The sequence below is a fragment of the Kryptolebias marmoratus genome, linkage group LG17, assembly GCF_001649575.2.
Source record: "Kryptolebias marmoratus isolate JLee-2015 linkage group LG17, ASM164957v2, whole genome shotgun sequence".
Lineage (NCBI taxonomy): Eukaryota > Metazoa > Chordata > Actinopteri > Cyprinodontiformes > Rivulidae > Kryptolebias > Kryptolebias marmoratus.
Genome location: NC_051446.1, coordinates 24196725 through 24211504, shown reverse-complemented (window position 1 = coordinate 24211504; position 14780 = coordinate 24196725). Strand labels below are relative to the sequence as shown.

The window sequence follows — 14780 nt, the reverse complement described above, 5'->3', positions numbered from 1 at the left end:
TGGATGAGTGGATGGATGGGTGGGTGCATGGATGGATGGATGAATGGGTGGATGGATGGATGGATGGATGGGTGGGTGCATGGATGGATGGATGAGTGGATGGATGAGTGGATGGATGGATGGATGGATGATGGATGAGTGGATGGATGGATAAGTGGATGAGTGAATGGATGGATGAATGAGTGGATGGATGGATGGATGGATGGATGCATGAATGAGTGGAGGAGTGGATGGATGAGTGGATGAGTGAATGGATGGATGGATGGATGGATGGAAAAAAAAACACTAGCCCAAACAGTCAAACACCATTTTTCTAAGAAGTACAACCAAGTCAGACATTGGATTTTTTAATTTTATTTTCTAGTTAAACAAGTTTTGTTTAAGTATATATTTTATTCCTTGTATTCCCTAAATTCCTGGGGTGTTAGATATCAGACCATTTATCCTGTTTTTCGAGCGTCTTTGTTTCTGGCTGTGGCTCCAGCAGCCAGTTGGACTGGATTCCATGTTTTGACATTTTAACGCTGCTGGATAACTGAACAGTTTGAACATGTTCTGTAGCCCCTCAGGCTATAAAAGTTAGTTTGCGTGTCATCCAAGACAGCAGGATGTTTGTGTAATGGTTTGTCATTTGTTTTGCTGGCGTGCTCAGGTAGCAGTTAGATTTGCAGCCTCGTTTTGGAACACCGTGTTCCTCGTCGCTTCTTTACAGAGTAAAGAACTAAACAGAGAAGACGTCACTTTATAAACAAACTCTGGTGGGATGGAAGAAAATATCCTGAGCTTTTTTCCTCAGTCACAAGATCGTAAAATAAAATAAACCTGTCATTATTTTGCTGCAGCTTTTTAATTGATATTTTCTTTTTACTCCAAAGATAACGATACATTCTCCGAACTCGGCCCACTGTCTTACTTCTGTTGTCTACAAGTGCACAAGAGTGAATTCTTTACCTACATTTTGTCCCACTTTTCTTTACATACGTGCCTCCTCCCCCCACCTGCCTAACCTTCCCAAAGCCAGTGTCGGTTGGGGCCCAGAACAGGTGCAGCAGCGGCGGCGATACGAACGCACAGCTGGCCCCACGTTCCAGACGTTATGTGGCGTATCTATACTGTAGCTGCAAGAAAACAGGTTCAAAGTACTGAACCATGCCGGACCCTGGCTGTGTTTGTTCTGCCCGGTCGGGGCTCACGTATAGGGCGCTGCAGATAAAGGCGTCATATATGGCTCAAACAGAAAAACTCAGACTGCTTTTGCTTCAGCTGAGAACAATAAAAGATCATCCCACGGGTTTACAAGTGTTACGAGTGACTCATCATGGAGTAAAAATATCACCAAACATTTAATTGGAAGAGGACATTTACTCTGATTCATATTGTTCAGTACCCAGCTTATGTTCCAGATCTGTCAGGGCTCATTCTAATTGAAAAACATGAGAATAAATAGTTTATTACAGGCCTCAGATTTAAAGGTTTTCCTGCTTTCAGCTGCCTTCATCGCCTCCTATCCCAGCAGCCTCCTCTACACCAACCCTCTGCATATCCTCTTTTCCTATGATCTTCCTCCTTCCCTCCATGTTCAACATCCTTTGCCCATTACATCCTCTGCACATGTCCAGACCCTCTCAGCCTCTTCAAACCTGAGCTTTCCCTCGTTCAGACAGAACACAGCGTGCAGGAGCATGTTCAGTACATCCGAGGGTTTTCTCCTCAGCATTCCAGCAGGTACGGAGAGGACAGATGGAAAAATGTACCTTTTGTGTTCAGTGTTTGGACAGGTTCCAGACCAGCGAGGCGTGTTTTGCACCTTCTCATTAAAGACGCAGTTGTGTTCATTTGGCGTTGGGTTGGTTTCAGCATGTCATGTTTATTGAAGACACACTGGGAGATTTTCCAACACCAGCAGGCAGAGATTGGTAATTTGATGGAGTTGGATCAAATTATCTGGCAACAAGAGCGTTATCATTAGAAATATCAAGCTGCAATTTTAATCCTTTTCTTTTTTCCACAGTTTATAGGCGTCGCCTCATTTCCCTTAATGGTTGTTTGGTTTTGTTTCATCTCGTTCACCTCTGCCAGCTGAGGGTTTATCTCGATTACATAAATTACCCACGTGCCTTTTGGCAAAGTGCTTCTTTAACGAAACGTCATCCAAGTCTGTCAAGGTTAGTTCAGCTGGAGCTGTGCCAGTGTGTGTTGGGAGTGTTTCCCTCTAAGGTTGTGTTTACTTACAGCTCAGTTTTTGGGTATTTTTTATTGCAAATTACTGATTTTGGATCAGTTAAAGCTGGAACTTTGAAAGGATTCTTGCTTTGCAGTCGCTCACTGCTGGGAAAGACTCGCAGCGTTGTACTCACTGATGCTTGACCTTTCACCTCTCCATCCTCTCTGAGCAAAGCTGCCCCACTCATGTTCTCATTACCTCATCCTTTCTTTGACACTTCTCTTTTTAAAGGTAACAATTGTTCAAACAAATTGCAGCTGATAGTTAGAGTAAGATTGTCCAGTTGTATATAACTTTACCTAAAGCTTTAAAGATACTGGATCAAAGGAATAAAATAAAAGTTGTAGTTTGGGTCAAATATTTATGAAGTCCATGCTGTTATCTAACTATTTTTGTTTATGTATGTTATAAAATAATAGTAATAATAATAATAGTTTGTTTTCTTCTCATTTAAATGCCTGAAATCTATTTTCACATCATGCTACAAAAACATTTTATGTAATCAGACTGTTTGCTGAAAAGGAGTTTAATTTCTGCTGTAGTTGACTGTATGTTAGATTTATTATATATAATATTTTTATATTTTCCTGCTCAGTTTGCCTGACCCCTGATGCCGATTTTTAGACCTGAATGTGAAGCTCATCAGGTTTTCTCTGTCAGGGCTTCTTATGTCTACATTGTAGTAAAAATAATTGTTTTGTGGAAATATAACAGCTTTTAATAAAGCTGGATGATTAATTTGTTTCATATTTATTACATGTTAGAACAACAAGCTAATTAAAGCCAATAGCTTTAAATTCTAACGGATCCACATCAAAGCTTGGATAAATCCACATTCAGACAGATAAATTTGTTGGTATCCTTTTTCTACCATCCACACTATCCGTCTGATCAAGCTGGGGTTGCATTTCCTCTTGCGTCCACATCCTGGGAGGTTGGCTGCAGTTTTATGAACGTTAACTCTTTATTGTAATTGTCAGCTGTGGTCAGAGGAACATGAAGCTGCTTGGAGATGGGCTTTACTTTTAATATAAATATAGAATCTTTCTAAGCTCCTATAGTGGCTGTTTTTTCTCTTTTAAATAGGCTGAATGTCTGATGAAAAGCTTGAAGGGATCTATGGTACTAATTAAGATTAAACAGTTTGAAACATGACTATAAAGCAAAGATTAATCGTCTTTTTTAAGGCTACCAACAGATATGTCCGTATCATTTTAGCATATGCTCAAATTATTTCTTCTCATAATTTTTTGTTTACTGTATCTAATACTAAAGGCATGCAGTTATAAATTAGACAGATTTATCTGAATCACTTTTCTGAGAAATGGATTGTTTTAAGGATTTGTTTTGCTACCGACAAATACGAACAAATTTGCGTCCGAACCGCCATCTTTAGATTACAGTAATGTAACGTTAAAATAAATAAGACTGGATTTTTGCTTATTTCCAAAATCAAAGTAATTCAGTTTAAAGCTGTGATAGGCTTGATGAAGATGAGGTGGTGTTACAGTTTTCATCTGGACTCTGTGTCCTTCTGTGTGGTCTAACAATATAAACTGGGCCCGTTTGCTGTGCCCTAAAGTGACTTTACTTCTGAGTTGCTGCTGTATAAATAAGCAGACTTTAACAGTGTTCTTCCCTGAATCTTGTTGTGTGATTTTACTGTTTAGGCTATCTCTTGTTGAGATAATTCCAGCGCTCTTTACTCTCCCGTCAAAGATCAGCGGGAGACGATTGCACAGGCACGTCTGGGACGTGGCCGGGAGCAGCTCGTGTTTTTATGGAACATACTGTACTAAGCTGCGGCGCTGTAGTAAAGGTGCTATAAATAGATGGTGTCGATAAAGAAAAGGAAAAAAAGAAGCGGGACGGAATGTGAAACGAACTCACCGAGGCGGCTTCGTTTTGAACTCTGAGCCAGGAGCTCAGGGATGCCTGGAAGTTCAGATCAGCTCAGAGGTAAATTACCTCAACTTTTAACGAAGAACAGGATTAAACGGATTAGCTTTCAGTTTAAATTTATGTGCTTGTATTTAAGGTTCACGTTTAGGTTTAAGGACTTGATAGATTTATGATTTTTATTAGAGAATATCCTGCAGTCGTGTTCAGGACGTAAACCACATGGAGCTCTATCTGAAGTCAAACACAACCAGTGTTTATTAGTGCACCACCAAAAACCTGAAAACAGGTGAAAGTAGGCATAAAAATGTTTATTTTCAAGCTTTTCTAATTCATATGGTGATAAGTTCTTGGCTTGTTGAGGGGAAACAAGACAGTTAAAATATATTTATTAATTCAAATCAAGTTCATTAAGGGATAAATTGTAACAATACATACATACATAATAATTTAGAAAAGTTCAAATGTGTCGCAATGCGTTTGACTTTATGTGGCTGAAATGGCATTTCCATATCTTCACCAGTTTTTGCACAATCACTGATTGATTACTTTGATTTTATTTTTTAATTTTACCACAGATCGTTCAACTTGGAGCATTAAGATGTTGCACACTCTGACTTTTAAAATGTCTTAAACTTTCCAGTTCCTGTACAGTTTATAAATGTAGATATTTTTGTGCTCTTTCCCACAGCGTGTCTCTCATTTCTATAGGAAATACAGTTTTCTTTACAAATCCGAGTTCACACCAAAACTGTCCCAGACTTTTATTGTGTCTCTGCAAAAGTGGAGATCAAGGGTTTGTTGAACTTGTTCCATCTCCTACGACAAACACAGCAGACATTAAAAAACTGACATGTTTAACAGACAGATGCTCCGTTACTTATGGGTCAAGAATTGTTTTCAAGATGGCGTACAATTCTTACAAAGCGATTGTTTGTCTGAGGCTTCTTTTTTCTGTTTGAATCCGTTTCAAAATCATTTCTGATCAGTATTTATCAGTGCTGGTGACTTTAAAAGACCTGACGTTTCCAAACAAAGTTAGAAATGTATACATTTATCTGAAAACTTTACAATATGGCTGGTGATATTAAAACAATCATCAGGAAGGTGAGACGTAGCTCCTCAGTCCGGCTCCCTGTGCACACTGCACCCCCAACTTTCCCCTTTGGAATTTGCCCATTTCCTCATTCCCAGAGTTTTATTTTAGCACACCAAACACTGGCATGCCTGCACTCAAACGCTGTTATTCAATATTCATCTATTCACCCCCCACCCCCGTCCTCTTTCTCTGTTCTTTTTTTATGGCCTGCCCCCGCGCTTACAGTACTCCTGCAGGAATTTTGTCTGACATTCAAAAAAAAAAGAAACAGAAATCCTAAATCAACGACAGGCTGCCTCAGCAGCCGGGGGCCCTCTGCTCTGCCCCCCCTCCCCACATGTTGACCCCGGGGACTGTTGGTGTGCAGAGAATGGGTTCACAGTCCGCCCCGTCCGCCCTCTGACGGCTCGATTGTCTGATAAATTATCTGGCAGCTCTGAATCAATCCTTCTGATCCATTCTGTGCCCAGTTCCTTTCATGCACAGCTGATTTAGTTTGGATCTCATCGTCACCTCCAGAAGAATTAGCTGACTGTTTTATACATGTCCTGTTTGCAGACATCATGTCCTCGTTTGTTTCAGATACTTGTACTGCACTTGTAGTAACATGTATGTAATTCCTTTTTTTTCTTCTCAGAGCTACATATTATGTAAACATCCTTATAATAAAATAACTTTAAGAACTATTGTTGTTTGTTTTTGATTTGACTGCAGCTCAGAAGCGGGGACTGCAATATAAAAGTATAAATATATCCTCTGGGATGGACTCTTAAAGCTTTTAGTCTAGATGCAAAGTTCCTTTTTATGAATTAGGAATACTTTTTAATCTACCACCCATGGCTTCCTGTGCAGTAAAACTGGATTTGTGGAGTTTTATGGGATTTTTGTCCTCTGGACTAACTGTTAATGTAGAAAAAATAAAAACTGATGTTGTACATTGATGCTCACCATATGTCCCCATCTGTCTGAAACACATTGTTTTAGTTCCTGATTATTTAAATGTTTAAAACATCTACATGTTGAAAAGCTGAGGAGCACTGTAGGAGAGGGAACCCCCCCCCCCAGTGTCTACCATGTTGGCTGTAAGTAGGAACGGGAGGAATAATTACACAAAACAAAACCTGTTTAATCACGTTAACGGAAACCCCCCGTTTTATCGTTCTTGTTTGTGACGAAAAAACAAAACAGTTTCTACATACCTTTTGCGTAGGGGTGGGGAGTAAAATCTACGTTTAGATGCATCGCAGACGTGGAAGCTTCTGAGTTGATTTTCAAACGACTAAAATCGGTAAAAGTCGTTCGTCCGAGCAGTTTCTGTAGATTCCTGCAGTAAAAGCAGCTGTATTTACACCTTCTCATCTTTTGTTTTTGCTGAACCCTGAAGAATATGTCTGTAAATAATAGTTGGAGTTATGATAACATGACAGTCTTTAGTAATAACTTTGAAATGTTTGTTTTGAATATAAATTTCCAGTGGTTGTTGTGTTAGCTTTTCTCTGTGGTTTTTAAGTTAGCATCTATGCTAGGGGTGGGCAATCCTGGTCCTCGAGGGCCACTATCCTGCAGGTTTACTTATTTCTCTGCTCCAACACGCCTGATTCAGAGGTTAAATCACCTCTTCATGTTCTGCAGAAGCCTGTTAATCACCCATTGATTCAGATCAGGTGTGTTGGAGCAGAGGAACAAGTAAAACCTGCAGGATGGTGGCCCTTCAGGACCAGGGTTGGAGACCCCTGATCTATGCTGTTGGTCAGCAGCCTTTTTGACATATGTTATTGTGTACTCTATATTAGTCTAAAAATATATAAATATCAGTCTTTATTAATGTAAAAGAAGCCGTAGTCATTGAGGTTTCAGGATAATTGAAAAGCATTGATAGTTTTATGATCACATCGCAGCCCTCTGAATCAGAATCAGATGTGAGTGTCTAAAGATTCCCACCCTGAACATTAAGTGGAAACAAAATAATTTACAGATGTTCACTAGGATTTGTCTGCCTCGCCTCTGTATGACCCTCTTGTTTTATTTACTCCTCTAATTGTTCTGTTTTTCTCTTACAAACAACATGTGTGTCGGTTCTTTACACACAAACTGTCTTTAATTAAGTCTTTTCACGCTGTAAAAGCTAAGATATGCTTAGTTCTTGTCAACACGGGGGATCCTCTCTTTGCTCTCATGTGGGTTTGTGTACATGATTTCTGGCATGTATGGAGCTACTCAACACTGCATTCAAGTTGTTTGTCTTTCCTCCCCCCCCCCACATGTGTGTGATGTTCATATGACAAGCATGCTGCGCATTAGGCCGATGATTTACTGAGTTCGGTTGCGGCGCCAACCTCACCCCCTCCTGCCTCGAATCTCTGGCTGGTTTATCCGTCCCCGCTCGTCCATTGTATCTGGTCTGGTTTAGATTCTCGGATTGTTGGCTTCTCCGTAAGAGTGGGAACACATGTGCAGAGCTGACGCGTTGTCTCGCATGTTGGCAGCTAACTTTCTCACATCTTCGCAGCTGCCAGTGGCACGCTGAAAGCTCCAAAAGCTATTACTTTCTGTGGCATCGTACATGGAAGCCTGTACAGGACAGCACAGTGATCATCAGAAAGGGAAAACATCCAGCTGATGATTATCTTACTTTGAGTAGGGACTGTGTCCTTGCAGCGCCCAGAGCTTTTGATGGTTGTGCATTCATTAAGTGATACACAAAGGGATCAAACGCATTTACTCTGTAAGGGACTGAAAAGTGTTTTAGAGGAGCATGTGTGGCTCCAAGGGCTTTGGGCATCAAGTTTTTCTGTCAAGACACATCCTTTGTTCTATTGAAGCGAAGCCAGTCTTTGTTTTCAATTGGTGAAGCTGTCCGGATCCATTCATCACTCCCCTCCTGCTGCCCATCAGTTTCCAGTGAGTCCAAGCTCAATGTGGCCTATCTGGGAGGCCAGGCATGGGCTGCACATTTCTCCCAACGTAAGAATATATTTGTTTATCTCCGTTTTGGTTACTCGGGAGCTGTCCTGTTTGATCTTGGAATTTCCAGTCCTCGCTGTTTTACGAGTCGGTTTGTTTCTGGCCTTTGGATGTTGTTTTAATGTGATTGTAGGCGTTATAAGTACAGCTCGCATTTCAAGATTCTGTCAGTGCTGAGCAAACATTCACACTGTCGTTTTCCTGTTTTTCATTTTTTCTCTGCGTTTCTTTGCAATCTCACTGCTTCTGCGCACTTAGTGCTATTTTAACGGTTCATTTATCGAAACGTTCAGCTCATCCAACAGTTGATGTTTAGTTTTTTGTAACCTTTTTACTTTTCAAAATATGTAACTCTATTAGCAAAGATCTCCTCATTTCCCCCAGAAACACGATTCTCTTCTGGCTCTATTATTGTCTTCTTATGCTACTTTTAGCTTTTAGCTAGCCTTTTGCTATTTTTATCTAGCTTTTTGATATTTTGGTAACTTATTGCTACTTTAGGCAAACTTTAGGTTTCTAGGTATATTTATCTTTTAGGTGCTCATTTGCTACTTGAACTTTTAGCTAGTCTTTGCTCCTTTTTGCTTTAAGCTAGCATTTTGGTATTTTTAGTTCACCTTTTGCTTTTAGCTTTTAGTAGCAAAAGCTAGCTACTATTAGCTAACCCTGTGGCATTGTTAGTATTTAGCTAGCTTTTAGCATGTTTTAGCTTTTTGCTGGTGTTTAAATAACATATTCCTACTTTTAACTAAACTTTTGCTACTTTTAGCTTTCAGCTAGCATTGTACTTCTTTTACCTTTTAGCTAATGTGATGCTCCTTTTAGTCCCTCTGCATCACAATGCATTTGAACAGAAAATGTAATTTCCCTTGTTGCTCATTCAGGTGATCAAAAACAATAACCTTTAATGAGATCAGTGCAGCTTTAATATGATGCATCATATACGTCAGTAGATTTAGTGTTTGCTCTGGATGCTGCTGCGTTTGTGGGTCTGACGCCGTTATTCCACCAAAATGTGCCACAGGTGTTTTCAGAAGCAACCTGGAAACCCATTAGAGCCAAATAAACAAAGCTTGTGTGTTTTTGTTGCTAACTTGTGGCCTTAAGATGATTTACATAATGAATTAAAAGATTATCAGTTGAAGAATAAAGCTAATAACTCCTTTAAAACGTTTTGTACAAGAACATCACAGGCAGCTATGAATGTCATTACCTGTAATGTTTTCTGAGAGAAGAACATGTGTTCCTAATCAATTAGCTGCCACAGAAAAATGTGACCTTATTTGTCTGAATGTGACTTGTACAGCAGTGTAAACGTGTAGTTTAAAGCTGCTACGACCAAATCAATGAATGAATAATTTATACTGAGGTGGCTTTTATCGCTTAAAAATTCCTAAATAAACATTATTTAAAATACTTTTTTTAAGAAAAATTAAAGATGATTGCTAAGTTAGCAAGTTGATTTAATTATTTTATTAAAATTTCATTTAAATCAGGGATGATACATAAAATAAAGTTACATAAAGATGCAATGCATTTGCGGCCTTTAAGTCAAAGGTTTAATTCACAGACTCAGGTGAGATATGAAGGCTGAAAACTCATCTCTGAGGAAACGTTTAAAGATCTAAAGTTTAAACAAGCCATATTACAAGCTGAAGTTTTAGCTGATAGAAGAGCTTGTTTGTAGATGAGGGTTGGATTCACTTCCTGGTACTCGTTAATAAAGGCAGTAATTAAACAAATTGTCTCACAGTTTGTCCGACTTTATTTGAGAAAGTAAATCGAAGATGCTCTCATCCCACGATGCAGTGGGAGCTGTTGGATTAGAAGAGCTGGTTGTTCTGGGCCTTTTTGCTTTAGTTCTGTATTGAAACCAGCAACCCCAGAATGTGCTCCATCCACAGCGAATCAAAGGCTGCGTTTCAACATCTCTGATTCTCTGGGAATCGTCACAAGCCTGTCTTTACCAGGATGTCCATCATGTCTCCTATCAGCCGTTCCATCTTCTCTAAAGAGCTGGGGCCAGGAGGGGGTTCTGGCTTTAATTTAGGCAAACTGGAGAGCACACTTTGAATAATTTGCCAGTCCAAAAAACTAATACGGTAGAATATCCAGTTACGGATTTAATCTGTTCAAAACAGATGATTTGTATGCTGTTTTAAAAATCACAACAGTCATTTTCAGGACAACGTAGGCACTATTCCTACCCTAAAGCATCACTACAGAGTGAAATATAAACAATATTAAGAAAACAATGAGGCAGTTAATAAAGTTTCTGTCTCTCACCTCATAAAAACACTAATCTGAAGTAGTAGCAGGTTAGTCACTCATTCACTGTCCTGTCAGTGAGTCAGCCATTATGTGGTGCTGTTTGAAATACGAACAGTAATTTTTCATTTACTGGTCACATGGTTCAGTAAAAGTACAGAAGTTACGCACTACAACGATGCATTGTGGCCTGAGCCGACACAGCAGGCTAATCAAGGCTAATGCTAACGTCTGCAGCTCATTGTGGTTCTCAGACTCGGTGAAAATGCCTTGAATTATTAAGACGCCTCTAACGTAACATGTAAATGTGGGACAGCAGCAGGTGATAAACTGTTTCCACTTTATCACAGGTTTGATCACAGATCATATAGCTGTCACTTCTTTAGTTTTCCTGGTACAAAAAAGAAAACAGGCGTAAAGTTACCCTGCAGGGATTGTCTCTCCGGAGACACCTGATCCAACCAAAACACGGGAGCTCATGTGTTGACCCATCAATTATGCACTGTCTCAGTGGCGTAAAAGGGGAGATGTTTTCAACCTATTTCTTTTCAGTTTCTGCACACCTATTATGTGGTTGCTATCACACAACCTTTGCCAGCAGCAGATGTCATGTGATCCAGTGACTCCGTGCAGCGCTGTAGTGGAAAATTTGTAGCTTTTCCTACAAATCCGGCAGGAACTTTCATGGTCGATTTCCCATAACTTGATGCATCGGTTGAAAACCGTTCCACAGAAATCCAGTGACAGCGCTGATGTTTGACTCATGTAAAAGTATTTGCTTGTGCTACGTCAGTGGCAGGTGTTGCATAAAGGCAAAAAGAGAAGTAGAGATAGACTGGAAGCTTTGTTCTGTGTCGGATCTGGTTGGTTAGTGGCTGCAGGGACGCTGTACATGACGCACGCTTCTGCAGATAGCTTTGTCGTTGATCCGGTTTTTAAAAAGCGGCAGCGGCACATGTGCTCCATCCGAGGATCTGCCTGAGCGCGGGGCCCCAGCACTGACGTGTCTTCCTGCTGAGGCCCACCTGAACCCCGACCAGAGTCTACACCTCTGTTGTTGAGCTTATGTGGTGAGTAGAAGAAGGAGTGGAGGAAACGGGGGATGGAAATAAGTTTTTAGACAGTTTAGGTCAGCTGTGATCATTTGGCTGCTTATCAGCTGACCTTCTGTTGGCAGTGAGCGCAGAAAGTAAAGTGTTTGTTTACTTTGTGTGCAACTGAATTCCTTCTACAACTACTCTTGTCTTGTATTTTATAGAAACTCAAACACAGCTGTTGAAAACATTTAAGCATCGGTTTCTATTGAGTATAATTTCAGTTAGAAGTGAATGATTTAAATGGTTTAATGGTAAATGTTTTTTTTTTAACCCTATAAATGAAAAGATCTGCATGTCAATCAAACTGTTCTTATTTACCAAATACCTCATGAACCACTTGACAAATGAAACTTGCAGAGAGTAAACATTGGATGTACATCTATAACTGACTACCTTTTGGAGTCAGCACCATTAAAGATGGCTGCCACATGTTAGGGTTAGGGTTCTTCCCCTTCCTTGAAATTCTCTAAAACTTAATGACAGGTTCAAACTTTTGTTTTCAGCTTCTAAAAGTAGTAAATCCCTGTGTGAGTTTCTGTTTTAAATAAATGTGTAACAGACACTCTTCTTCTCAGTACGTAGCTGCAGAGGCTGCAGAAGGACAGGAGCGGCTGCCGTCACAAGATGGCTTGACTTCCCCCTGGTCCTAGTGCCTGACGTGTTTGTTTAAACAGCTGCCACAAACAAATTACCCAGTAATTGAACAATAACTGCACCGGTCAAAATCATGGGATGTTTTTTTTAGACTGTGTGACTTCAAGCTGGATAACAAATTTGTCCTCGTTCAGCTCTGCATTCATCAGGTGACAGTTGGGTTCAATTGTTGCAGATGTGGCTTCTTTTTTTGCACTATTTACACAAGATTTTTGAATAAACTCAGACTGTCGCAGTTTCTTTTTTGTTTTGTTGATTTGAAGAGTTTATCTTCAAATGTTGGAAAATCCTTAATGATAAATGACTTTGTGCAACTTGTGGTTTCAGTATTAGACATGAATATAATTATGAAATGTGAAAAAGTTTCTTTCTTACTTTCTTTCTTTCTCTCTCCCTCCCTCCTTCCTTCCTTCCTTCCTTGCCTCAGGTGTCTTCTGTACTGCTGTTTCTTGGTATCCAACATGCACAATGCTGCTGCTGTCTCATGTATCCCATTTTAGCTAGTTAATAAAAAAAGAAACTCTACATCTCCTTTGAGTTTTTAAACTTTCCATCTTTCCATGTAACACAACTTTATTTTAGCTCAACCTCAGAAAAAAAAAATCCCAAATTTCCCAGTAAATTCCAGATTTTATGTGAGCTCAAATATCTTTCTTCAGAATATATCCTGGCATCACATCTATAACACTATAAACTTAAAAGAAAAGAGCCTCTATAAACTCTAAAACCAGCTCCAACATGCACCTACAGCTGTGACTTTAATTGATTAAGAGTTTTCACTGTGTAGATCTGATCCAGTTGCCTCAGCAGAAACAAAAAGCCTCACCACAAACTTCTGATCTGAGTATGACGGACTGAAGGCATGACTGATGATTCTTTTATTGCCACACAGTTCAGAGTTGTGGTTAAGTACATAATGTTCAGTACATTACTCATGCTGCATTGCAGCTAGGCTGTAGGGTAACATTTAAAATCTAGAGCCAAGCTAAGCTAGGGGGTGTGTCTGCATGCATGCTTTCTTTACATATCTTTGCAATCAGTGAGTTCCATATGCAGCCCAATCAGCTGTCAGATACTGTATGGGAGCGGTCTGCAGAGTCAACACCTGTGAACAGTGTTAGGTAAGGTTCTCCAGGTGGAACTATTCAGTATCAAGTCCTGACTTATCTGCAGGAAAATATACCATAAACGCCACAGAAAATGTTTATCGCCCAGTGACTGATGAGGCTTTTATTTACATACTTTATAATGATTTATTTTGGTTTAACTGCCACATTTAAAGTGTCGGTTGACGTGATTCAGCATTTGATTGAGATGCCTCCAGGGTTAGGCGCATATTGGAGGGTTTCCAAGCAGGTTCCACTGGGTGCAGACCCTGGGGCAGACCCAGATCCTTGTGATGGGATTATAGATTCTCCCTGGCCTGGGAACGTCTTGGAATCCTTCAGGAGGAGCTGGAGAGTGTGGCGGAAGAGAGGAGATTTTCTGTTACCTTCCTGACCGAACCACAGAGAAGCTAACGTGGATGCATGGATGATGGAGGATGGATTACTGTTGTGCCATCAATCATTGCACTAAGGTTTGAATGATGTGGCTGCCTCAGACCATGTGAAATGAGCTTTGGTCCAGAGAAGACGACAACTCGTTGTTAATTAACCTAATTTGTTGCAAAATGCTCTTCCAGCTGTTACTTATTCGTACCACTTACTTTTAGTCTTTTGTTGCCCCTGGAACAACTTTTTTGAGATGTGTGCTATGTTGCATTCACGGACTGGAAAAAAAAAAGAGTGCTTTCTTTGTTGGTAGTGGATCAAGTTGATTAAGTTAAAAAGTCTCGGTCCATTCTGATCACCTTCCACCTCTATCCTGATTTGATTTCATGTGTCTTGTGTTTTAACTGAGACTGTTTCCGTCACTTCCCCTCCGAAACGCTTTGACTTGGCTTCTGTTTTGTAAAGTGGTGATGTGGGTTGCGTCAGATAGTATGAAAAATGTCTGAAAAACACGGCACTATAAAAGCCAGATGAAAGAAACACTAATGGAAGTAGTCAGGAAGTGAAGTCTTGACTCTGACCCCTCAGTGGCTCTAAATCTGTTCCCTCTCTCACTTGAAATCAGTTGTTATTTCTTTTGTGATCCGCTATCACACTCTGTTCTTGTTTTCTTTTACTTCAGTGACATGCTTAATTCAGTGTCCCTGGTTCCTCCCTGCCTGTGTGTAATTGTATCTGCAGAGGCTGTGGCTGACACGTGGAAAACATAAAGGAGAGAAACCTTGTAAGGCTTTACATCTTCTTCCTCCACTGCTCTTATTGATGTGGAGAAAATTTAAAATTCTCGAAGGACAGCAGAACAACAAGGAGAAACAAGAAGGAAGCTTAAAATGGGCTATGCAAAGCCTGTATATATATATATATAAAAAAATAAAAAATTCCCTTCTCACCCTCCGCGGGTGGTCTTTGTTTCATCCTCTGAGCTCGGGTCCTCTACCAGAGGCCTGGGAGCTTGAGGGTTCTGCGCAGTATCTTGGCTGTGCCTAGAACTGCACATTTCTGGACTGAGATGTCTGATGTTG

General features: G+C 40.1%; 1 protein-coding gene across 2 annotated transcripts in view; it reads left to right on the top strand.

The window, feature by feature from the left end:
- The window catches only part of LOC108247367 (thyroid hormone receptor alpha), a 116312-nt gene that overhangs the window by 24286 nt on the left and 77246 nt on the right, over nt 1-14780 (top strand). The window contains exon 1 of one of the 2 annotated variants that reach the window (XM_017435431.3): nt 11379-11524. The exons of the other annotated variant lie outside the window; for it this stretch is intronic. The gene's annotated coding sequence lies outside the window, so the exon portion shown is untranslated. Of the gene's footprint in view, nt 1-11378; nt 11525-14780 lie in introns of those variants that run through there. 2 annotated transcript variants of the gene reach the window in all.